This window comes from Trachurus japonicus, unplaced genomic scaffold (genome assembly GCF_045865225.1).
Source record: "Trachurus japonicus isolate A0001 unplaced genomic scaffold, Traja_1.0 AP029836.1".
In the NCBI taxonomy this organism is placed as follows: domain Eukaryota; kingdom Metazoa; phylum Chordata; class Actinopteri; order Carangiformes; family Carangidae; genus Trachurus; species Trachurus japonicus.
The window spans coordinates 19,453-44,229 of NW_028219969.1; the positions used below are offsets into that span (position 1 = coordinate 19,453).

At 41.6% G+C, this 24,777-nt stretch overlaps 1 long non-coding RNA gene across 1 annotated transcript; it reads left to right on the forward strand.

Annotated features, from left to right (window-relative positions):
* Positions 1-20,092: 20,092 nt before the first annotated feature.
* On the forward strand, positions 20,093-24,474 carry LOC146960912 (uncharacterized). Its single transcript, XR_015035345.1, has 4 exons — positions 20,093-20,212; positions 20,848-20,943; positions 21,198-21,290; positions 23,551-24,474. It is a non-coding gene; the product is annotated as an uncharacterized LOC146960912 (long non-coding RNA).
* The last annotated feature ends 303 nt before the right edge of the window (positions 24,475-24,777 follow it).

Sequence of the window (24,777 nt, forward strand, 5' to 3'; positions counted from 1 at the left end):
ACGAAATTTATCAGCGAGCGCATCCAGCGTTTATTCCCATTAATAAACGACAGTATTCCCACATGTTTGCAAGGAGACTGTGTGGCGGGTGGTCGGGGCCGGGGGAGGGGGTGTGTGGGGTGGGGGGGATGCGGCGGCGGCGGCAGTGGCGGCGACGACCGGAGGGGAACCGTAAGTTTCGCTTTTACCCACCACGTCTCTCCCTCGACGCAGAGGGGAGGGGGGAGGAGGGGGGGCGGTGATTCGTACCCGTGCAGGGAAGTTCCATAGTGCAGTTTCAGCCGACGCGACCCGGCTCAGGATGCAGCGGCAGCACCATTCATCCTATTAACCATTTTTCTATCACTGCAATGAGTCTGGAAACATTATTTTAAGGCCGAAAAACTCTGCAATGTTACTTTAAAGGGACAACGAGGAGTTTCTATTTGGTTATAAAAAAGTCTCACGTTAAAGGACAATTCCAGGCGAATTCAACTCAGGGGTGTATTTTCATATAATTTTAGGTCTAAAAGAATGAATCTGAAGATTTTCAGTTTAATAGCTCCTGTTTTGCGGTAGCTGCGTCTGTCCCCGCATCGCCACGGCAGCAATGAATGGGAGTGGATGTAAGTTCCACTGTTTAGGCTGTTTCCATCCCTCAAAGCCGCAATTTTTTTCCACAGACAGCATCAGATGGCGACTCAAACATGCACCCAGAAGTTTATTTACTTCAAGCAAGCCGACATGTTTGTAAAAGTCGATCTAATTCAAAGTCTCCCGGAGTCTCGCGCGAGACCCAGTTGCCGTGCTCGGTGTGTTCAGGTGCAGTGGGAAAAGCTACCGTTTGTGTCATAAACACAGGAATATCAACTCTTTACTTGCTTCAAGTAAAAAAAACTTCTCGGCGCATCTTTGAGTAGTACCTGACGCTGTCTGTGGAAAAAAATGTACACTTCAAGCAAGTAAAGAGTTGATATTCCTGTGTTTATGACACAAGCAGTAGCTCCTACTGCGCCTGAATACACCAGCACTGCAACTTCGGGCTCACGCGAGACTCCGGGAGACTTTGAATTAGATCTACTTTTACAAACATGTCGGCTTGCTTGAAGTAAATAAACTTCTCGGTGCATGTTTGAGTCTCCATCTGACGCTGTCTGTGGAAAAAAATTGCGGCTTTGAGGGCTGGAAACAGCCTAAACAGCGGAACTTACATCCACTCCCATTCATTGCTGCCGTGGCGATGCGGGGACAGACGCAGCTACCGCAAAACAGGAGCTATTAAACTGAAAATCTTCAGATTCATTCTTTTAGACCTAAAATGATATGAAAATACACCCCTGAGTTGAATTCACCTGGAATTGTCCTTTAATGTGGTTGAATCTACGTTACCACTTGTTAATGGGCCCATTTTAGATAAATCTATGGTTTTGTCTCTATCGTTATTTTGTTATTATTAGTGGTGGTGGAAATGCTGGGCGAGCCGACCAGTGTTTCTTTACTTTCGGTTTCGTGGCGAGTCATGAAAATAACGCCGCCGAATTGCCGTTCATGGTCGGAACTACGACGGTATGTGATCGTCTTCCAACCTCTGACTTTAATTCTTGATGAATGAAAACATGAATCTGTCTTGCGCTGTCGCTGGCTACGAGTTTACATATTAAGTCAATGCAAAATCGCTGGAGCTCCAAGTGACAGCGACAGAGCGAAAAATGGCTCGTCGCTGGAGATGAGAAATCCCAGGTCGACGCCATTTTGCTGGTCGTCAGTCGCTTTGCCACTCAACGCTGATTGGCTGCTGTAACCCCGGTGGTGCTGGTGTATAAGAGAGACATGGCAGTGGGCATGACGCCATCAAAGCAAAAATGAAAAATGAAACACAACAATGATGGATTCTTATCATCTGTTACCTGCCAGTGACACTTCTCAATGCTTATAGTGTTTGCATGTTTTTGCAAATGGACTCCACCTGTTCAGTGATGTACCATATAAACCACTGGAGGCAGGGATTCTCAGGACAGCAGGGACTGGCAGCAGCTGCATTAACATTATTTTTCTCCCCTCCTTATCTCTGAGAACTTTCACTGCCTCGGTCACATTTTATCTGCGAGCTGATTAATTTGTTCCCAGCCAAGCAATCCATCACATCTGGGTGAAAAAAAAGTATTTTCCCATGAAGTCTCTCTGTCTGCCTCAAAGCAGCAACATTTGTCTTTATCATCATTTATCAGCAGACGAGGCCCAGAACAAAAATAATCCATTCCATTCTTCCTTTCAACTTATGAAATAACTATTCTGCTTCTCTCCAGGCTTTCTTTCTTCAGATTTTCTTCAGCCAAACTTTTCTTCAGTGATGACTAAATAAGCAGCAGCAGAGACAGGACGCCTGAGGGACAGACTGTCTCCATTAAAAAGAAGAGGATGTTTAACCTTGTGCTGTCTGTGCGTGCTGAGTAATCTGATTTCATAACATTTATTTGCTGTTTTTAATGTTGAACCAACACAACACATGACACAGGTCACATTTAATTCCTGTACAGTGTTTGAAGACTTGCTCTACAGCTGCTGCTCATAAAAACACAACCTCTGTCTGGAGATAACCATCTAAGATCTTTGCACAAAGTAAAAAATCATTAGCAGAGTATCTGTTTTCATTGGAGAGTCACTCATTCGTACTGTTGTGGTTCCTCTCAGCTCATCTGAATCATTCACAACTTCACTCTGACTCTCAGGATGTCTGGTGCTTTTCTAACTAATAAATATTCAGACTAATGTTACAACAATGTCATATGATCTTTTCTTTTTTTCTTTTTTTTAACCTTTGGGAACACTTTACAATAAGGGTCCCTTAGCTAATTAACGTTAGTTAGTACATTATTAAGCATTAATATATAAACTAATGTGTTAATTATGCTGAGTAATGCATACATAATGATAACTAATTACATTATTCAACTTTTATTATTACTTAATAATCTATTAACTAACTTTGAGTAGTAAACATTAATTAACTGCTTACTAATAGGCTACATTGATTAATGTGTTTCCTAATCCTAAGTAATACATAATAATGATTGTTAATATATCTGTAAACAGTTAATTAATGCTTAATAATGTACTAGCTAACGTTAATTAAGGGACCCTTATTGTAAAGTGTTACCTTACCTTTTTTTGATTGGACAGTTGGAGAGAGAGAGGGAATGGGAAAACAGAGAGGGGGAACGACATGCAGCAAAGGCCCACAGGGGGAATCAAACCTGGGCCGGCTGCAGCGAGAGCTGTAGCCTCTGTATATGGGCTGCCTGCTCAACCTATTGAGCTGCAATATACAGCAGTCCCACAATGTCATATCATCTGAAACACATTCAAAATATTTACATGCAGCCTTTACTACACATGTTATAAAGCCTCACAACACAACACAACACAACACAACACAACACAACACAACACAACACAACACAACACAACACAACACAACACAACACAACACAACACAACACAACACAACACAACACAACACAACACAACACAACACAACACAATACAAAAACATGCTGCAACCACAGTTGCAGTTTCCCCTTATTTCCAGTCTTTATGCTAAGCCAACCCACTGCAGGCTGTCGCTTCATATTCATGGCACTGACATTGAAGGCAGCTTCAATCTGAACATCTGACACTCCACTAGAAAGCAATCAGCATGATTCCCAAAGTGCTGAACTCTGTCTTCCAGGCCGCTGCAAGGCAGAGCACTTTTTCTAAGTTCAAGAAAGTCATTTCTCAAGACATGTGACCTCACTTTGATTCAGAATACTCACAGAACAATACAGTGATTTATAGCTTTAATTTCAATGTGAATTTCCCAGTTTTGGTCTCAGAACTGTATGTGCACCACATGGTCAGAGCTCTCCAGTTGATTCAGTGTGAGTGTGTGCGCGCTGAGCAGTGTGTTGTGTGTCTGCAGTTGCAGGTGGTTTTATCTGATGGAGACACTGATCTACTTCCTGCCTCCATCAGTCTGGAATGTGAAGACAGCCGCCGGCCAATGAAAGCACTAGCACCAGATGCTGCTGCATGCAGGTCACACACACACACACACACACACACACACACACACACACACACACACACACACACACACACACACACACCCTACATACACGCATGTCTTCTTTTATTTTTATTTTCTGGTTTTCACCGTTATTCTAGTTTCCTACAGCAAGTGCTGATGAGTGAGTGTCTTCCCTGAGCCACCTCAGTCCGGTGGGCGTGACTTTATAAACGGAGAAATCTGATTAATTTTGAGAAAGTGATTGAGGCTCTGCCGTGTGACAAATGTCCTCCATTTTTCTCCTCTGTCGGGTGGATGTAATGAATGCTTCCCACTGAGGATGATGAATGAAAACACCTGGAGGAAGCTGAACTCTGCTGCTGGAGGTGTGATTAATTAAGAGCAGCAGCAGATGAAAGTGGCAGCCTGGAGCTTCCTCTGGATCCTGTGATTAAACTCTGAGAGTGGAGCTGCTGCTCGTCCGTCTCAGACAGGAGACACTGTCTCACACCGCACCTCCCCTCCGCCTCCGGACCGCACTCACATATTCATGGCTCAGTTTTCTGATGCAGGATTAAGAAAAGATCTCATTCATTATTTAAAAGTGAAGGCTCTGTTTCCTTAATGGAGTCCGGGCTCATCAGCCAGCTTTGTTAAGCACACTAATTAAATCTCATATCTAAAAAAAAATCTTTATTTTCTCCATTAGCTCATATCTCCAGTCTTCTGTATCCAGATCCATCATTGTGTAAAGTCCAGACAAATCAGAATCATCTCCAGCAGCTGCCCAGATGTTATTGACTGACCTCTACACACACTCACTCAACCATCTGAGCCGCTGCAGCTTGTTCAAAGCTGAAGAAGATGTCCTATTGCCATGGGTAGGTTAGGTCAGTGGTATTCTAACTTTTGGATTAAATTACAATAATACATCCATTTATTATTATTATTATTATTATTATTATTATTATTCAATAAACATGTATTCATATTTGAAAGCTAGAGTGGTAAATTAAAGGGGAATTATGCAAGTCCGCTCGCTTTTCCTCTGTTTTGGTTACCCTCCTCTCCTCTCCTCCATGTGCATTTGTTTACAACGAAGCCGGGGAAAAGTCAATAAATGGAGCGGTGGATAATGTTACATAATATATACGATGTTACGACGTGTGTTTGTGTAGTCTTAACCGTCATGAACAAAAGATTACGGGTTACGGAGTGCGTTTGTGTCGCGGTGCAGAGACGAGAGCTGGGACACCGGGGCGGTGACCAGGTTCTACACTGATGTTGACAAAAGAGGGACAAGCGAGCACTCAACTTAATGAGGTGCACGGCCACAGCAGCAAACTGAAAAGGTGAGGAAAAGCCAGCACACTCACGATCCCTTTGACAAATTTTTATTGCAGGACAGGCAAGCACAGACGTTTCGACAGACATTGAAAAAGACTTCGGTCGAAACGTCTGTGCTTGCCTGTCCTGCAATAAAAAATTAGTCATAGGGATGGTGAGTGTGCTGGCGTTTCCTCCCCTTTTCACTGTACTGATGTTACAAGGTTGGTTTTCAGTGAGACGCCAGGTGAGGACAGAGAGCCTCCGTTCTCACGGTAACAAGTCACAAGTCATGTAGTTAACCATCTCAATTACTCTGGAGCTTTTTAATGAAGGTAAAAATGTAGCAGAGCCACGGGAGAAATCCTGCTAAGTTCCTCTTTAATGCCTCTGCACCAAAAATGTACCAAATTTCACTGCGCTTCAAATCAATTCAACAGTGTTTATTATTCCAGCCATCCATTTCCCTCTGTTTATTCAAGGGCTGGTCTCCCAGACGTCCCTCTCTTCACCTCTCAACAACTTCCATCTTCTCCTGGGAGATCCTAAAGTGTTCCCAGGCCAGATCAATTCCCACAGAGAGTTGTGGATCTATCTACAGTTTGGACGTCCCTGGAAAATATCCAAGGGGAGGGGAGGTTCCCTGGAGCCCCAAGACATCTCCACTGGCTCTTTCCGATGTGAAGGAGCAGTTAACTACTCTGAGATCCTCAGTTTATCTCTGAAGCTGAGCAGAGCCACTGGGAGAATGAAGCTAATTTGAGCTGCATTTCTTTTGGTCCCTACCCAGAACTCGTGGCCACAGGTGAAGGGTGGAACTAAATTTAAATGGTAAATCAAGGGCTCTGTCTTAAAGCTCAGCCCCCTCTCAGTATAATGTCTTCATTACGCCGACACCGTCCTGATCCACCTGTCAGTCTCATGCTCCTTCTTGCCCTCATTTGTGAACAAGACCCTGAGACACTTGAACTCCTTCTCTCACCCTCGTCCCTGAGGCAGCAGTCCACCGCTTTCCAGCAGAGATCCATGGCCTCAGACTTGGAGGTTTTGACTCTCATCACTGCTGCTTCACACTCGGCTGCAGCCTGCCCTAGTGCGCTCAGCTTTAAAGGGATAGTTCACCCAAAATTGAAATTTCACTCATTATCTACTCACCCTCATGTGGACTAAGGGCTGGGAGAAGTTTCAGAGTCCTCCGTGGCTTCTCTGAGTTACAGGGGGTCTCGGCGTAGCAGTGCATGTCCATATAACGGTTGCAAATGGATACCAACTGTCTTCGTAACAAAAAGACACACCAAAAAACATCCAAATACCTCCATGCTGCTCGTATGTAATGTCCCTCTTGTATTGAAGCCCGAAATGTGAAATTGTCCCGAAAAAAATTAAAAAAGTCTATATTTCAAGCTTGTTTGTAGCGGAAGCTTCTCTTCCCGGTTCGTCAAATTTAGACGAAACAGGGTCTGTCCTCTTCCCAGTTCGTCCAAATTTGACGAACCGGGAAGAGGAGCTTCGAAGAGCTTCCACTACAAAACAAGCTTGAAATATAGACTTATTTAATTTTTTTCGGGACAATTTCGCATTTCGGGGCTTCAATACAAGACGGACATTACATACGAGCAGCATGGTGGTATTTGGATGTTTTTTGGTGTGTCTTTTTGTTACGAAGACAGTTGGTCTCCATTTGCAACCGTTATATGGACATGCACTGCTACGCCGAGACCCCCTGTAACTCAGAGAAGCCACAGAGGACTCTGAAACTTCTCCCAGCCCTTAGTCCACATGAGGGGGAGGAGACAATGAGTGAAATTTCAATTTATTTATTTATTTTTGGCTTTTTCGTCTTTATTTGTTAGCACAGTGAGATAGACAGGAAAGGGGGAGGCAGAGAGAGGGGGAATGACATGCAGGAAAGGTCTGCCCGACGCGGGATTCGAACCGGGGACGCCTGCGTTGAGGACTGTTAGCCTCGACATGGGGCGGCCGCTTTAACCACTGCGCCACGCACCGCACCAAAATTTCAATTTTGGGTGAACTATCCCTTTAAGGTTTCTACAAGAAATTCAAGTCTTCAGTCATAATGAAAAGCTCATGTAGTTTGGCTTTGTGAAATCCGACTCTGATAGACATTCAGAGACATCGGTGCGTGTCCCAAAGGTAAAACTGTAGCCTGAGGCCACTGTAATGTTACACCAACAGTTGGTTTGACCTTCTGACCACACAGAGGTCAGGAGCCAGGCGCAGTAATCATCTCTCTGCTTCCCAAAGGACTGTGGGAACATTGAGGAGCAGCAGACAGACGGTCGTGTTTAACAAGCTGGTTTGAGAAGAAATTAAGAACAGATGAAGTCTGGCCCGCTCACTGCAAACAAGTGTCAACTCGTCCAAAACCATCAACCTGAGGACTCTTTTTGGGATCTGGATTCCCTGTGGTGTCTGTGCATCAGAGTCCAGAGGCTTCACTGTGCAGACCTCCCAACAGAAACATCTGGAGCATGAAGGTCGAGTTAGGTAGTGGGAGAAAAGACAAAGATGATGCACAAGTGAAATGGAGATTCACGATTCAGTCAATAACCAATAGTCTCATTAGATAGTGTCAATATCACTGATAAATATTCAGTTAAAGGCCCAGTGTGTAACAATTGGCAAGGTTTATTTGCAAAAACTGAAGATACCAATGAATATATGAGTATAATAAGTGTATATTGCCATAAAATAAAATTTGTTTGGTTTTCGTAGCCTTATAATTATTCTTTTATACATACATACTGTATAGCTTTTGCTTTAGAGAGTGTCGCCATCTTGTGCCGCCATGTTTGTGCGCCAGCCCAAACGGAAAATCCAGCCAGCCAGAGAGAGAGTTTTTAAGCCCCAGTATGTAACTTATTTGGCTTTTTATTAGCAAAAATCAAATATGTCTTTCATAAACGTATTTCACTGAAGTGGAATCACAGCCGCATACAAATGAAAGCTTTCTGGTACCTTAGAATGAGTTGTTACAAGTCGTTACAAATACATAAGTGGGCGACACACCGAACCGAGGCGGCCATGTTGCATCGCCATTTTTTACGTTGAGTGGCAGCGTGACCGTAGGTAACCATAGAAACTCAGCGGAGCTGTGGGCTTGGCCTGTTAAAACTGTCACCACTGTGTAGTGTGAGGAAGGACGGAGGCACTGGTGTTGCATTCAGGTGCAGTCAGGCAGACGGCTGTCGGAAAACCAACCGGATGTTATTTTACTCAATGAGAGAAAGACGGTAAAACAATACCACATCACCATGACAACATATTGTCACGCCTGTATTGTTTTGCCTCGTGCTGGCGGACCACTTGTTTACATAGAGGCTTGTTTATCCTGTTACATGCAGCGTCTGTTGTCTGTCTGACGTCTGCCCCATTTCACGTGAATGCAACATCAAGAATACGTTCCGATATGCAACCACACTGCTAGATGGGGGGAATTCCTACATATTATACCTTTAAAGTATATTTTTGGAGGCTTTTTTGCCTTTAATGTACAGGAGAGTCGAGAGAGAGACAGGAAATGGGAGGCAGAGAGGGTGTTACATTCCTCTCCTTCAGTAGGAGCAGGGCTTGGTGGTGCTCTCCCTCTCTCTTTTTTATTCATCTATCCAGGTGGAAGAGACTGCCACTGGGACTCCCTACCTTGCTGCTCCGCCCTACTTCAGCTCCGCCCGCACTAATTGGTGGACCAATCCTGTGCCAGGACTGTGTTTAAAAGGCCTGCTGTGGAGAACACAGCTCTCTCACTCTGCTTGCTCCATGCTTGTCTCCAGAGCTGGTCGCTGGTGATCAGCAGGCTCTCGTTTTCTTTTTTGTTAAGGGTTTGTGGAAGGGAGGTGGGCCAAGGTAAGACTGGGGTACCCTATACATCACCACTCACGTAGGTTGTTTATGTTTGAGACACTAGGTTAGGGGTTGGTGCCACCTGTGTATAGTTTTGCTGCAGCCATTTTGTTAGCTCAGTTAGTCAGGCCTTGTGTTCTCTTCTTTTCTTTACCTAGCAAGCAGTAGTTAGGCCCAGTTTTGTTCTATTTTATTTCATTTCTTTGGCACAACCCACATGGCCCTCCTTCCCTCATCCACCTGTAAAATCCTGTTAATTTATTTGCTCCTCATTTATGTGAATAAACCCTTGTTATTTTTGTCCTCAAGTTCTGTCTCTCTCTCATCATTTGTTTGTTGAGTTACTGTCTCCAACTGGAGCCGTAACAGAGGGGGAATGACATGCAGGATAGGGCCGCTCGGCGCAGGATTCAGGCCGCCTGCAGTGAGGACTATAGCCTCAACACATGGGGCGGCTGCTCTACCAACTGAGCTAAACACCGCCCCGTTTCGTGAGTTTTAATATATAATAAAATAAATAAATAGGTAGGAAACAGCAGACATGGTAACATGGTTCAGATCTTCACCTCATGGCTCCATGCTCCTGAAATACTCCCAGTATAGTTGCAGTCGTGGTAAACGCGTTCCTTTGTCCTCAGAGGCCACCATCACTTTGCCAACGGGAGGGGTGAGTGCGAGCGAGCGAGCGTTGCAATCTAGAATTTGAACGCTGAATGTCATAATTTTACCCTCATTTCACACACTGGACCTTTAATAGTAACTTTACACTTTCTAACAGGTGATAAAACACTGAAATGTAATTTAAAAATCACTCCTCCAGCTTTATGCAGCTTGTAACCATATCACTATGTTCTCTAGGAGTCATCCACATCATAACTGAACAGGTTCAACCCTCAGATGAAGACAGTGTGATTTGAGTGAAAGCAGCAGGATAAACTAGTAACTGGACCCATATGGGATGTGTCAGATTGTTACAGTGTGCTCATCCCATCGCTATGTTTCTGGCTGCAGATCAACAGTTGGAATCAGCAGCAGGGAAATCCATTAGTGACGCATGTTTCTGGTTCATGGTTAATGTGTGTCTGTGTTTGTGTGGGGCTCCTTCGCTCTCTATCTCTTCTCCTCAGTAGGTGTGTGTGGGCTGGTGATTAGTAATCAAAAGGGGAATTGAAAACACCTGTCCACTTAAGAAGAAGGTCTGTGATTGGATGGTTCAGGCAGTGTGGTGGTGTAGGAGTTTAGAGGCAGGTATGCAGGACACGCTCCATCTCTCTGTGCAGCAAAGAACAATGCTTCACAGCTGGAAATCATATCAGTCCATTCCTAAAGGAATTCATCCAGCCACTCAGAACCCACTCTGTTCTGTGGTCAAGTTTTGTTGTACTTTATGCTTTGCTTATGGACATGTTGTTTGATGCTTAATGTTATATTGATTGACTTAATGGATATTGGAGGATGTTCTGCCTTAGCACTGATACGTATGAGAGGCAGCAGTCAGCCTAACTGCAGACTTCCCTGCTTCTAATGGGGTTTTACTCTTCTGAGTGTAAACAGACCCTGGTCATGCTGGATCCTGATCCACATACAAGAAGAAGACAAACTGCCTCCATCTGAGATCTGGACTGCATCAGGCTGGATTCTTACATGTTTATTTTATTCATTGTTTTTAACTGATACATTATATTATTCTTTGTCTGGTGTGCTGATTGGCAGAGTGCTCCTCAGTCAGCTGGTCCGAGTTCAGACTGAGGTTTCAACCTCTCTCTTTTAAATTCTTATTCATTCTTTTATCTTTTGTCCCTTCTCACTTAGATATGCTAGTTTTTGTGTGGTGCTAGCTTTATGAACTTCATATGCCACAAACGTCTCATCATGCATGGCAAGGCAAGGCAAGTTTATTTGTATAGCCCATTTCTCAAGGGCTTTACACAGCATCATAACAACATCCTCTGCCCTTAGACCCTCACATCCACTGAGGAAAAACTCCCAAGAAAAGGGAGAAACCTCAGGGTGAGAGACAGAGGAGGGATCCCTCACCCAGGACAGACATCTAAAAGATTTTGTGTAGCCTACAGGCAAGAAAAAAGTTTATGACATGGAATATGGAAAAAATATGGAAATTAAATCGTTCAGTTCAACAAATCCATGTAATATGTGTGCATGTTAAATCTTAAAAACCCTTCAATATTGTAACTCTGAGGATGAATGTAGAGATAAAATTGTGTGAAGAGATGAAATGTCCTGTAAATTTAGATTAAATCCAAGTGGTGTCCCACCATCACTCTGCTGCTCTGCTTCATCAGGTTTGTAACACTAAAGAAACCAGACTTAATGAGGCCCTGCTTGCTGCAGTAACTCTGAATGCTCAATGAATGTTAATCTTCCATTCAGGAAATACAGTAAAATTAAAGTAAAAAAACACACCAAACCACAAATGTATCTTTATCCTTGCTGAGGATGTTGTCTCCACAGGAGGTCCTGAGTCCAGCAGAGTTTAGTGATGTCACTGACGGTGTCTCTGTCTCTGCTGTGCTAAACATAGAGATATGAGAGTGCTGCATCACAAACCAACCTCAGCGACATAAGCATCCTAACATCACCTTGGATTTATTGTCCTGTTGTTTGCTATTGAACTGAACACCATACTTACATTTAAAAGAGACAAATTATGGAAATATAACTTTCTGAAGGCTCTTTAACCCTCTATTGCATAGTGTTGCCATATGGCAACAATTACTTTAGCTTCATTTTTCTAAAAAGCTATGATATTTTTTTTTGTTTTTACAGTTAGGTGTGAAAAGGGGGCTTTTACTTTGAAGGACATACAATTTATGAGGTCAAATGACCAAGATATCCTGTTTGCCAGTCCCTTTTGCTCATGGACATGTGCCATGTAAACATCACTGTGTGGGGCTCCCGAACACTGTCTTTTATTCAGAATTTTGGAAAATTTTCATCAAATAAAAAATTGAAATCACTATCTAGGGAAAGTAAACTTTATTTCTTTTTTATTTAATTCAGTTTTGATGTAATAGCATTTTTGTAATATACTAAAATACATTTGTTGCCATATGGCAACAGTATGCAAATATGGAACATTCCTGGTGCATTCAACGCAATGGAGTCCCATTGACTTACATAGCATGAACCTATGTTTACAACCTTTTCTTATATTTTAAAGGTAAAAACATTATATTTTTTCATATTTTGTGATTAAAGGTATTTTGTAACATATTATCTAAATGGACTTGCACTTATATCTTCTAGATAACTGAATGAAATGACATAAAATGAGTGATTCAATGTACTTCATTGAGACGGGTTCCAGGTTCCAGGTTCTCAGACATTTTAGATAACTGTTGAAATTATACAATGTTTTTATTGTATAAATGTTTGTTTGTTAGTTTTGGTTGAGTATGAGATGGATTTGTTGAGTTTTGCTTTAAATAAAATTAGTTTTTGGTCAAAAATGTTGATTTTATGGGACTTTCCACGATTGCATATTGTTGCCATATGGCAACAATTTACCAACGACCCCCCCTTTACAAAAAATTTAATATTTTTTTTAAAATTTCTGTTATTTAGACAATTTTAAGTAATAAAAACATGCAAAACATTTTTTACCATGCCTTAGTAATATTTCATGCAATAGAGGGTTAACATATATTTAGGTGTTTGTTTTGCCTTCTGGCCCGGAGAATTGACAAAAAAAAAAAAAAAAAAAAAAAATTCAGGCTCCCTAGGTTGAAATCTATGTGGTTTTATGAGCTGTTCCCTCAGTTGTCTGACAATGATGTAACTAGTTTTCGAATTTGCATAATCCCACCCCTACCTAGTACCAGTAGAAGGGGCGGGGCAAGCAGCGGCTCATTTGCATTTAAAGGGACAGACACTGAAAGCAGCCGTTGTGAACAGGGCTGTTTAGAGAGGATGAAAAGAGCTGTGATGTTTGATCCTTGGGGGATTTTGACCAAAGCATGTCACAGACATGTCTTTAAGACACCTGGGAACTATTTTAATTTGTGGAAAAGGAGCATAATATGTCTCCTTTTGTCAGTGCTGCCATATTAAATTCACTACTGACACATACTATTGTGAAAGCCTATGTGAAGCCCCCTGTTGGTGACATCACGTCTCAGGAATAGAAGGATGTATTTGAAGGAGTCCTTGAAATAGAACAGTCGTCAAAATGCTGTGAGACAATCAGCCTTCAAACCCAGCCCCTGAATTCAGATGCAGCTGCGTGGGTTCTCTCCAGAGAACAGCTTGTCCAGGGAGAAAACATCCAGAAAGACCTGGGAATCAAACCCAGAACCTTCTTGCTTAGAAAGAACAGTACTAACCACTGAACCACAGGTTGTGAAAACTATGATGAAGACTGCAGTTCTGTACATGTAAACACACACTTGAAATATTTATTTATGCCCACATAATAAAGAAGTATACAAGGGTTCTTGCACAAGGGACATAAATACTGCCAATGCAGTTGACAATGGAAGACGGTCAGTCACAAAGCGCCTGGGCGACTGAACACAGTTACATACAACACACACACACACACACACACACACACACACACACACACACACACACACACACACACACACACACACACACACACACACACACACACACACAGGTTGTTCCAGGTGACCTCTCTTGGCTCTCTGACCTGTGATCAGTTTCCTGCCATCTGGCTGCAGTGGTTACTGCTTCTCTGATCACAGAGCAGCCCACTTCAAAGACAACCTACAGAAAGAGGCACAGGTCTGTGTGTGTGTGTGTGTGTGTGTGTGACTGGATGATGTCAGCCTGCTCAGACATGCTCACTTATGAGGGGCCGTCAGGGACATAATTCAGAATTACCACTCACACACACATGTAAAACAAAACACATTCACACACAATAGTAAAAACTTCACACACTTACAAGTGAAATGCTTTCATAAACACAACTGAGACACTTTCACACACACAACTGAAATGTTGTGCTCTCATACACACAACTGAAATGCTTCCACACACACAACTGAAACGCTTTCACACACACAACTGAAACGCTTTCACACACACAACTGAAATGTTGTGCTCTCACACACACAACTGAAATGCTTCCACACACACAACTGAAATGTTGTGCTCTCACACACACAACTGAAATGCTTCCACACACACAACTGAAACGCTTTCACACACACAATTGAAATGTTGTGTTCTCACACACACAACTGAAATGCTTTTATACACACAACTGAAATGTTGTGCTCTCATACATACAACTGAAATGCTTCCACACACACAACTGAAACGCTTTCACACACACAACTGAAACGCTTTCACACACACAACTGAAATGTTGTGTTCTCACACACACAACTGAAATGCTTTCACACACACAACTGAAATGTTGTGCTCTCATACACACAACTGAAATGCTTCCACACACACAACTGAAATGTTGTGCTCTCATACACACAACTGAAATGTTGTGCTCTCATACACACAACTGAAATGTTGTGCTCTCATACACACAACTGAAATGCTTCCACAAACACAACTGAAATGTTGTGCTCTCATACACACAACTGAAATGTTGTGCTCTCATACACACAACTGAAATGTTGTGCTCTCACACACACAACTGAAACGCTTTCACACACACAACTGAAATGCTCTCAAGATTTCAGTGTAACAGGAAGGCGTTTCAGTGTAACAGGAAGGCGTTTCAGTGTAACAGGAAGGCGTTTCACTGTAACAGGAAGGCAGCTAAAAAGAGGAAGTGTGGGCTATTTTTCTTCTTTGGAGCATTCTGAGGAGGCACATGCGGCCTACATGTAGCCTACCACGTTTACATGATGTTTTTTAATTCGGAATTAATTATTCTGAATGAAATAGTTCGGAATTAAAATATTCTCCTTCGAGTTTACATGGAAATAATAATTAGGACCCGAGCCAGTGACAACGTCACAGGGAGGACCCTATTGAAATTCGAAATCCAAAATAATCAACGAGAAATACGGACCCCTGAACATGCTCAAAAACGGACGATTTTTGGCACGCACATGAGATACGCAAAAAGTTTTGTCTGATAAAGTCGTTAAAAATGGACGTGCCAAAATGGCTAAATAGCGCCCCCTAGAAAGTTGGAAACGGCGAGCCCCACTTCTGTGTTTCACCTACATGCATGAAATTTGGTGGGGTTATAGAACATGGGGAGACACACAAGAAATCCTCTTGGAGCCATGCCCTAAACCCAACCGGAAGTCCGCCATCTTGATTTGTAGTTTTTTCCTATTTGAACGAACTCCTCCTAGAGATTTCATCCGATTGACTTCAAATTGGCTATGGACCATGTAGAAGCCATGCTGATCTTATCTTGTGCTCTGCGTGTCTATAGGTCAAAGGGCGTGGCTGCTATGATGCCACACATTTTGGCGACTTTCGTGTTCGGCGCCATTTCAGTTCAACGGCTCTCACGCCGACATACTTGATCGTAGCCGCTTCAAACTTGCTAGACATGATGATGACTCCTTCCTGAACAATCTGACCTATTAACTTCCGACCTTACTCATAGCGCCCCCCGGTGGTAACAGGAAGTCGACATTAATTATGCTAACATGAATTAATACTACATAGTTCACCCCAGCAACTTCGTTCCACTTCTCATACATGCAAAACAAGTCGGTGAAGCTACCCACTGAGCAAGCAACGTCCATGGACGTCCAATACAGGTTGAAATCACGTCGGCCCGTCCAGGCCATGATCTGGACGTCTATATGACAGCCAGAATTAGTTGATAAATGACATTGAGACTATACGTCCACCCTGGCCCGGTTCTGGACGTCTATAGACAACCAAAATGAGTCGCAAATAGACATTCTGCTATGCCTTGTTCTGGACGTTTATATGACAGCCAGAATTAGTTGATATATGACATGAGACAATACGTCCAGCCTGGCCCGGTTCTGGACGTCTATAGACAACCAAAATGAGTCGCAAATAGAAGTCGTGCTAGGCCTTGATCTGGACGTCAATATGACAGCCAGAATTAGTTGATATATGACATGAGACAATACGTCCAGCCTGGCCCGGTTCTGAACGTCTATAGACAACCAAAATGAGTCGCAAATAGACGTTCTGATAGGCCTTGATCTGAACGTTAACATGACAGCCAGAATTAGTTGATATATGACATTGAGACTATACGTCCGGCCTGGCCCGGTACTGGACATCTATAGACAACCAAATTGAGTTACAAATAGACGTTCTGCTAGGCCTTGATCTGAACGTCTATACGACGTCCAGAATGAGTTGATATATGACATTGAGACAATACGTCCAGCCTGGCCCGGTTCTGAACGTCTACAGACAACCAAAATGAGTCGCAAATAGACGTTCTGATAGGTCTTGATCTGAACTTTAACATGACAGCCAGAATTAGTTGATATATGACACTGAGACTATATGTCAAGTCTGGCCCTGTTGGGGACGTCTATAGACAACCAAAATTAGTTGCAAATAGACGTCCTGCTAGGCCATGATCTGGACGTCAATATGACAACCAGAATTAGTTGATATATGACATTGAGACTATACGTCCGGCCTGGCCTGGTTCTGGACGTCTATAGACAACCAAATTGAGTTGCAAATAGACGTCCTGCTAGGCCTTCATCTGGACGTCAATATGACAGCCAGAATTAGTTGATATATGACATTGAGACTATACGTCCAGCCTGGCCCAGTTCTGGATGTCTATAGACAACCAAATTGAGTTACAAATAGACGTTCTGCTAGGCCTTGATCTGAACGTCTATACGGCATCCAGAATTAGTTGATATATGACATTGAGACAATACGTCCGGCCTGGCCCGGTACTGGACATCTATAGACAACCAAATTGAGTTACAAATAGACGTTCTGCTAGGCCTTGATCTGAACGTCTATACGACGTCCAGAATGAGTTGATATATGACATTGAGACTATACGTCCAGCCTGGCCCGGTTCTGGATGTCTATAGACAACCAAATTGAGTTGCAAATAGACGTCCTGCTAGGCCTTCATCTGGACGTCAATATGACAGCCAGAATTAGTTGATATATGACATTGAGACTATACGTCCAGCCTGGCCCAGTTCTGGATGTCTATAGACAACCAAATTGAGTTACAAATAGACGTTCTGCTAGGCCTTGATCTGAACGTCTATACGGCATCCAGAATTAGTTGATATATGACATTGAGACAATACGTCCGGCCTGGCCCGGTACTGGACATCTATAGACAACCAAATTGAGTTACAAATAGACGTTCTGCTAGGCCTTGATCTGAACGTCTATACGACGTCCAGAATGAGTTGATATATGACATTGAGACTATACGTCCAGCCTGGCCCGGTTCTGGACGTCTACAGACAACCAAAATTAGTTGCAAATAGACGTTCTGATAGGTCTTGATCTGGACATCAATATGACAGCTAGAATTAGTTGATATATGACATGAAGAATATCTGTCCAGCCTGGCCCAGTTCTGGACGTCTATAGACAACCAAAATTAGTTGCAAATAGACGTCCTGCTAGGCCTTGATCTGGACATCAATATGACAACCAGAATTAGTTGATATATGACATTGAGACAATACGTCCGGCCTGGCCTGGTTCTGGACGTCTATAGACAACCAAATTGAGTTACAAATAGACGTTCTGCTAGGCCTTGATCTGAACGTCTATACGGCATCCAGAATTAGTTGATATATGACATTGAGACAATATGTCCAGCCTGGCCCGGTTCTGGACGTCTATAGACAACCAAAATTAGTTGCAAATAGACGTTCTGATAGGCCTTGATCTGAACTTTAACATGACAGCCAGAATTAATTGATATATGACATTGACACAATACGTCCAGCCTGGCCCGGTTCTGGATGTCTATAGACAACTGAAATGAGTTGCAAATAGACGTTCTGATAGGCCTTGATCTGAACGTCAATACGACAGCCAGAATTAGTTGATATATGACATGGAGAATATATGTCCAGCCTGGCCCGGCTCTGGACGTCTAAGCAAAATGAGTTACAAATAGATATTCTGCTAGGCCTTGATCTGGACGTCTATGACAGCCAGAATTAGTTGATAAATGACATTGAGACTATACGTCCAGCCTGACCCGGTCCTGGACGTCAATAGACAACCAAAAGGAGTTACAAATGATGTTCTGCTAAAAGATTATTTATAATTACTTGTATAACTCTAATGTTTATGAAGTAAATTTAGTGTTTTTGAAAGTGTGCAAAGGCCAATGAAATTACAGGAATGTCCTGTAAGGATTATGGTGGATTTCATTTATTTGAAAGTGAGAAAAACCAGCACACTCTGAATATAAGATCCTTTGGTGATCTTTAATGTAGGACAGGCAGGTAGACGTTTCGACCGTAGTCTTTTTCAATGTGAAAAAAAATGTGATTTCATTTATTTCCCATTTTGTAAATGAAACATTACTATCTTTCTCTGTTTTATTCAAGCACATGAAAGTATATCTGTATAAATGTGGAGCTTTTACCAAGGTAATCTCTGTTTACAGTTCATGGTTTTTGTGCACTTTAATATTTAAATTTTTCTAATTCTGGATGTAAATATAGGAAACTTTTTTTTGCATTGCTGCCAATTCACCGACAGAGTTGCCTTGGGTGCTAGCCCCAGAGCAGCTTGTATATCAGTAAAACGAATATACTGTATGGACAAGGGTCCTCAATTCAATAAAAGTGCATGGCAGATCCCTGGTAGAACATGGAAGCAAGAATCAGGTTTGAAGCTTGACCCAGCTGTGGCTGATGTTGTCTTCATTTCTACATGTGTGAACCAGTGTGAGCCCAGAACTTCATAATACATCATTCAAAATATTCAATCAAAAAACATGCATGGAGTGCCGCATCTTTGTCTCTTGTCTCTACCTCTGGTGCTCTTCATTGTCAGAAACACTTAATTCAAAATGTATTCAATAAATTAATGAAAAATACAATGTTTCACTTATTTAATTTAATTCATGTATTTAAAAAGGACAATGTAGATAACATCATCTCTTTTCTCTTTTGATCATGAAGGAATCAATGAATGATATTAACTAAATGCACACATTTATTGGTTTTAAGCACATATAAAAAACGTTTAAGTATTTTCCCCCCCTATTACTATGTAACCATAGTAAACAACACCCATTGGCTGTCTCAACCTGAGCATTTGACCGTGATTGGTTAGTTTGACTGTCATCACAGCGCGGCCAATGGGCGCGCCTTTCCGTCAAATTTGAAAATACGCGCTACTGCAGCTGGGAAATGGTAACCGCGACAATGCGCATCACCGTCATGTGGATTTTTTTATGCCATGGATAAACGGATAAAGGCATGGACAAACCGTCGGGCGGAACCTGGTCAAGACCAAGTGAATTTAAATTCTTCAAAAAAAGAACAGGTAAGATAATATTCCTCTGTTATTATTGTGACGTTTGTTTGTGTGCCATCGGTTTCAGTAGCTCAGTGTGTGAGTGTGTGCGTGCGTGTGTGTCTGTGTTTGTGTGTGCCTTTGTGTGTGTAGGTGTGTGTGTGTCTGCGGGCGGGGTAACGGACGTGGAGTCGGTTAAACGCCGATTGTAATTGCGACCGTGGCAGTATTTTTTTCCTGCATCTTACTAAGGTGAGGACGATATTGCAACCAGTGCAGCTTCATTAACGTGTGTGTTGAGATGAAAAATTACCTGCCATTAGCACATGAGCTATACTAACAGTTTCACAATGTATTAAGTAGCGAATTTCAGTGTATGTTGCTACCAGGTCTGAAGTCTGCAGGTAAATGAATAGAGTCGGTGAATAACAGAAAAGTGACTGGACTTGTACAGTTACAGAGGATGAGGAGAGGAGCAGCAGAACAGCAGATGTTTCCTGCACAACCTTCACTTCATCTGGACTGAGTTGTTTCCAGTCTGCTGCTCATGGTCCCCTCGGACTGGTAAGTAATTGTCTAACTAATACTAATAATAGGCAATTACTAAAGGGACAGTTCACCCAAAATTCAAATTTCACTCCATCTACTCACCCTCATGTCAAGAGCTGTGAGAATTTTCAGAGTCCTTCGTTCCTTCTCTGAGTTACAGGGGGGTCCGCAAAAAATGAAATAAGTCTATATTTTAAGCTTGTTTGTAGCGGAAGCTCCCAGTGTCTCAGTTCACTGCTCTTCCACTGACCGGCGGAAAAATTTCTCATGTGGGGGCTTCAATACAAGAGGGACATTACAGACGAGCAGTATGGAGGTATTTGGATGTTTTTTGGTGTGTCTCTTTGGACGAAAAAAGTTGGTTGACAACCATTATATGGACAAATACTGCTGCGTGGACCCCCCCCCCCCCGTAACTCAGAGAAGGAGCAGAGGACTCTGAAAATTCCCACAGCTCTTAGTCAACATGAGGGTGAGTAGATAATGAGGGAAATTTGAATTTTGGGTGAACTATCCCTATAATTCTAAACTGGAAACAACCTCTTTTTTCCTGGCCATTGAAGAAAACAACATTAACTGATATGAGATGGAGTAGCATTAAATTCTACTAGGCACAACCTTCATTTCTGACCCTCTCTGTCTCTTTCCAGTCTGCTGAGATCAAGAACTGCGCGGCAAGATGGTGTGATGCTGTTTTGGGGACTACAAAATATCAACAACTTCACTTTATGTCTTACTTCAGCCTGGTAGGTAGTGCTCTTCATTCACATATAATTCCACCTGATACGAAGAGATGTCCTCATTGGTTTTGTGTTTAGGTTCACATGAGGTTTCTAAATTTCCCTGTAGGGACCAATAAAATATCTATATCTGTTTATGTAAACACTGATGTGTGCAGGGTAGATCACCGTTCAAGAACCTCCCCACATGACAAATATCCCAAAGTACTAGATGTGAAATATGACTGAATATTCTTTATGTCCAACTGTATTTTACACAGCCAAGGACCCACAGCAGTGCTTCACCTGTGAGATCATCATGCTGGAGAACCACAAGAGAGCAAAAGATGATGGGGAGTTCAGCACACAAACAGGTAGGAAAACAGTAGGGCTGGGACGATATGCTTTTCTCCCGATTCGATTCTTCTACGATTTTTTGGATGCCGATTCGATTTAAATTGCGATTCTACGATATTGCCGATTCTCTCGATTTTTAGTCGCATTTTTAACATTTATCTGCACACAAACACTGTAGGAGCCTATAAATTAACATACTCCATTATAAAATGAACTTAAACCCTTTTCAAAGCCTGTACTCTCTGTATGTAAAAGAGGCTAACAAATACACATTGCACAATATTTAAAAAAAATTAAAAAATTTTTTTTTCAAAAATTCAAAAAAAAAATTTTTTTCAAAAAAAAAAAAATCGATTTTTGAAAAAAAAAATCGATTTAAAAATCGTCAAAAAAGATATCGCGATATCTATGTGAATCGATTTTTTCTCCCACCCCTAGAAAACAGACCAAGATCTACACCAAATGCAGTTTTGTTTCTAAATTTTTTCATACAGTAAAACCTATTTCAGATTAATTCAGTTTTATTTGTATAGCACCTCCCCCTACATAAGTAATGAACAAACTAGGAATTAAACACAAACACAGATACACACACATTGAGATGAAACAGCTAACGCTTTCAATACAGTTACAGATTACCGTATTACTGTTTACATTTTAATCATCACATCTCTGATGAATGTGTGTTATGTTCAAGTCAAAACTAGATGGAAGGCGACAGCCCTGCTCTATAGAATTTTCCTTCCAACACTTTTTTACACCCAAGATAGTGACTATGGCCCCCCCTCATTTATCAAACTTGTGTAGGATCTGATGAAGAACAGTCAGCATATACCAGGTGTCAGGGGTTCAACTCCTCTCACTGGAGGACATTTCTCTGGCGTCTCTGTTCTATTCTGATTTGTACTGTTCTGACAATAATAGTCATTGATGAGCATCTATCTGCCAGACCACGCATTGTTTGTAATTCACCTCAGTTGCTCAAAATAAGTGGAATTCAATTTCCAACAAGTGCAGTGTAGCTGTTGTGCCCCGTCCACTAACATTTAAGAAAATAGAGAGGTCCTGAGTTTGGTTTTAAAAGAACACAGTAATGGAGAAAGTCATAAAATTAGTAGGTAAACTGTTTTAGGTGGATAAATATTAAAAGCCATCTATACTTGCAGAGTTGGAGATTTCCAACTGGCAGTCTGCTGGGGTTTTAAACTGTCTTTGATGTACTGCGTAGCCAGACCAGGAGCTGCTTTGTTGACCAAGAGTAGGTTTTTTGAATTGAAAACGACATGTAGCATGTTGATGTTACTGGTATTGAGTTTGGACTCCAGGTATTCACAGATCTGGGGTCTGTTTCACAAAGCAGGTTTAGTGAAAACTCTTGAGTCTGTTAACCCTGAAATGAGGCAAACTCTGGGTTTTCCGTTTCAGAAAGGGAGGTAACTCAAACCAGGTAAAGAGGAGTAACTCCAGCCCGTTTCACAAAGAGAGGTAACTGAAACTCAGAGTCAGTTACTATGGCAACCTCCAACGCACACGTGAACCTAACCTGGTTGGGAGCAGGTTTTCTCCAACTAACCCTGAGTTTCTCCTTTTTATCTGAAGCTGCAGACTGAAAGCAGCGGCTGACAGGACGTGATGTTTTATTCTCCATGAGGATTTGTTTGATCGTTCCCGTTGTTCTGCACCCTCAGTTTATCTGAACAACCCTCACATGACACCACACAGACACTTCTCTCTCTCTTAATTTTTTTTTTTTGTAGTGTGTGTGTTCACTCCACTGTGAGAAGTGGGAGGGGTGAGGCTTTTTTTTGCTGGTTACCATGGTGAATCCTGTTATCTTTGTTCCATTGATGAGGGCTTTTCATCTCCCCGTAACTCAGGGTCAAGTTACTCAGAGTTGAATGAACTAACTGTTATCACCTGTTCTGAAACACAAAACTCTGAATTCTGAGTTTAGGATTAGACTCAGAGTTTGTTGAACCTGCTTTGTGAAATGCACCCCTGCTGTCTTTGTTTCTCCTTGTTCATATGAATTAAGTTTTCTGCCATCTAGTGGTTACTTTTTTCCACGCGAGTGTATGCGTTCTATCTTTCATCAGGTGTAAAGCACAACTTAAATAGCCTATCTTTGCTAGTTTGAGACTGGTGCAGTGTGGCACAACTTAGGTTGGACATTAGAATGCAGCAAAGGATGCCAGAGCATTATTTGTACGCATTATTTAAATAATATAAAAAACTAATTTTTTTTTCTCCCCTCTTCTCTTCCCTACATGCACCAAGGAGCCAGCTGAATACTAGCAATTGGAAGGTGGACGTCTCTTCATCTGCTTCATCTGCTGCATGACTTCTGGTATAGAATCATTGACCTCTGTGATGTTTTAATTTTACTCGTTATTACATTGCATTGTGTAATTGTTTTGAACAACTGTTTGTGAACAGTAGTTTGTTGTAAATTTAAAGCTGAATACATTACACAGGCAATGATGTTGTGTATTTTACTTTTAATTAAGTTGAGCTGAAAGTCTTATTGACCTATCAAATGCATTTATATTCCTCCATTATATTATATTTATGAGAAATGTAACAGTTTGATCTGAATCATTAAATAGTGCAGTAAGTATGTTTTATTGTAGTCATGTATTTGCATTTGAAATCTTTAAAGTAGCAGTTTTTCCTCCTGAAATAATGTCTTGTGGATGTTTAATAATTATGTCTTGAAAACGTTTTCTTTTTGTCGATGTTTGTGTGTCGATGTGTTTGATTTGTTTATAATTTCCTCCTGTGTTGTACACAAAAGGAGATGCCTTTGTTGCGTTTTTTGCTTTATATTTTATTATTATTTTATAATAATAAAAATAATTTTAAAAAAATAAAGCGTATTTTAATGACGTCCATATAACATCTAAGATAACACATCTACACAACGTCTAGAAAAGACATAATAAAAACGTTCATTCTGGCTCCTTAAATGACGTCTTCTGGAAGTTTGATAATTACATCCTGACAACGTATTTTAATGACGTCTACATAACATCAACAATAAAACGTATATCCAACGTTCAGAAAAGACGTAATAAAAACCTTCATTCTGACTCCTCTGAAGACGTCTTCTGGATGTTCAATAATTATGTCCTGAAAACGTATTTTAATGACGTCTATATGACATCTAAAATACACATCTATTCAACGTCTAGAAAAGACGTAATAAAAACTTTCATTCTGGCTCCTCTAAAGACTTCTTTTGGATGTTCAATAATTACGTCTTTAAAACGTATTTTAATGACGTCTATATGACATCTAAAATACACATCTATTAAACGTCTAGAAAAGACGTAATAAAAACTTTCATTCTGGCTCCTCTGCAGAAGTCTTCTGGACGTTCAATAATTACGTCCCGAAAACGTATTTTAATGACGTCTAAATGACATCCACAATAAAACGTATATTCAACGTCCAGAAAAGACGTAATAAAAACTTTCATTCTGGCTCCTCTGAAGACGTCTTCTG